The 2,416-nt window shown below is 40.1% G+C and overlaps 1 pseudogene; it reads left to right on the plus strand.

The window, feature by feature from the left end:
• Window positions 1–2,416, plus strand: part of LOC102470041 (RNA polymerase II-associated protein 3-like) — a 34,212-nt pseudogene that overhangs the window by 26,649 nt on the left and 5,147 nt on the right.

Here is a 2,416-nt window from a genome sequence, read left to right on the forward strand (position 1 = left end):
GTGTGTCTGCACTCTATGACTGAAACTAATTGTCTACAGGATATAGAAATGCAGTATATAGATGTAAATACCAGATATAGTGTGTGTGAAAGAGGGTCTGAGGAAGAACATTTGTGGTGGGACAGGGAGGAAACGCATTAATGGCACAGAGAGGTGTGGTATTATCTGTTGAAGATCTTTGTGGTTTTAGAGACAGTACTGGGGAGAGGTGTTCACCTGTTGAAATATCCATTTTGTAAGACAAATAATAATGTCATTGAATGTATGGAAGAAAATGAAATGAAAATAAATTAATTAATAATAAATAAATAATAAAAAGGATCTCAGAGCAATCACTCTGAAGGTTAATTTTAGCAAAATACAAATTGCAAATACATACATTGTCATTTAAGCATCATAATGGTGTCCTGTGAGATAACTATTGTATTTGTCTCTATTACTGGTGAGAATATTGAGGCACAGAAATATTGAATAAAAAAAAACTCTGTGTAAGGGAAACCAAATAATAAAAATAGGGACCAGCAGTTAGTGTAATGGCTATGTTGCTGGACTCACATGTAGTTGACCACCGTTTGAATCCCAAACCCCGTGGCTTAAACTCGCTGGTGAAATGGTTACTTCTCTAGACTACAGTGTAGTTGACTGTACTTTGAGTCCCAGACCCAGTGCCTTAAAACTCACACCTTGTATATGCGTGCCCAAAATCCTGAGAGAAGAATGAAGGAGAAAGAATTGTAGCATGGCCATCCCCCCTGGGTGATTATTTCTCATTTTCTGTCTCTCTGTTTCTCTCAGTCTCTCCAGTGAGTGCACCCATCCTACAGCAAAAATCTCACTCTACAAAAAAGGAGAGAGAGAGAGAGACATAAAGAAATTTGAATCATTGACATTCTTAATGCACTAGTTTTTCAGCTCTCTTGGCCATGACAGGCCTTGGAGACTTGGGAGCATCTTTAAAGTATCCTTCCTCAATGAATCCTAAATGAAAGCACTTGCCTCAAATTCCTAAGATCAGAGCAGAAAATACAGAAGACAGGATCTACTTTGCACCACAAGATTCTTCTGCAAGCTTTTTGTCCTCTTTGAAACAGATTACAATGCTGTTTGGTACATAGTTCCCCTAAGTAAATCATCATCAAAGCTTGACCACATTGCAAACAACCAGAGATGATGAAAATAGAAAGTTTTCTGATTTCCCTTATTTGAGAATGTCTTTCTAGAGGCATTTGCAAGAAATCAGTAGTTCTCTGAAGCAGTGGAACACAACTGGTGTGACCATAAAGGAGCTCACTGTTTTGCCCAACATGAAAAATGTGAATCTTCAGCTCAAGGTGAGAGCTCCTTGAATCCACTGGCCTCGAGGAACTTCAATAGAGGTAAAGGGTGACCACTGTTTCACAACTTGGAACACCTGAGTGGAGAGACAGGAACAGTGCCGCTTTAAGACACAAGCTTAGTCCTTCAGAAGAAACATTAGGGCTGAGCTCTTAGTCTATTATTAGGTTCTCAAAAGCTCCTTGTAATTCTCATAAATTCTAGGGATTCCAACATTTTTATAATCTTTGCCATAATTTCCTATTTCGAACAAGAGCACAGCAGCCCTGGGTGTGCAGGGCTCTGACTTGCATCTTCTCTCTGTGTTTTGGAACCAGAAAAGATTATTCTCCTGTAAGTTCTTCCTTCAGATCTTGGACCAGGGAAAGGTTCATTCTTCTGACAGCATTTGGTCCTGGGACCAGCAGTTACTATAATGGCTATGTTGCTGGACTCCCATGTACTCAACCATGGTTCACGTCCTGGACCCGGTGGCTTAAAACTCATGCCAGGTGCATGTGCTTGCGTGTCCAAGATCCTGAGAGGAGATCAGAGGAGAAGGGATTGTGGCATGGCCCTATAGTAAAAAACCTCTCCAAAATAAATAAATAAACAAATAAATAAGCATTTAGTCCTATTCACCTTTTCATTTTTACAAACTGAGTGTATTCAAAATCTCAGTCTTTAGCCTGACAATCCCTAAAGATAATTCAATCTCTGCACATTCCTTTGTAGCAGCTCTTACCTTGTCAATGAGGGGCATTTCTTGTTGAGCTAAGCTGCCAAGGTTTTCCAAGCTGCTTTTCACCACTTACTCAAAGCTGACTTCAGAGTAAACAATATGAATATAAATTAGAGACCCACCAATAAAGCAATGGCATGTGGACACAGCAGTGTCCCTCACTGGTTACTGTAGAAAATGAATCATGGATTCAGTTCATTGGGCAACAGATTCACCAACATCTCATCAAGCTTCCAAAGGATCAGACGCAAGCCAAAATACACACTTACGCAACCCTCTCAAGTCATTTTAGCCACCATAGATCTGCCCAATGAGACAGTAAACCTACCGGCCACAACAAAACATGGAAACTCCTCAACC

The sequence above is a fragment of the Tupaia chinensis genome, unplaced genomic scaffold, assembly GCF_000334495.1.
Source record: "Tupaia chinensis unplaced genomic scaffold, TupChi_1.0 Scaffold000476_1, whole genome shotgun sequence".
Classification (NCBI taxonomy): Eukaryota; Metazoa; Chordata; class Mammalia; order Scandentia; family Tupaiidae; genus Tupaia; species Tupaia belangeri.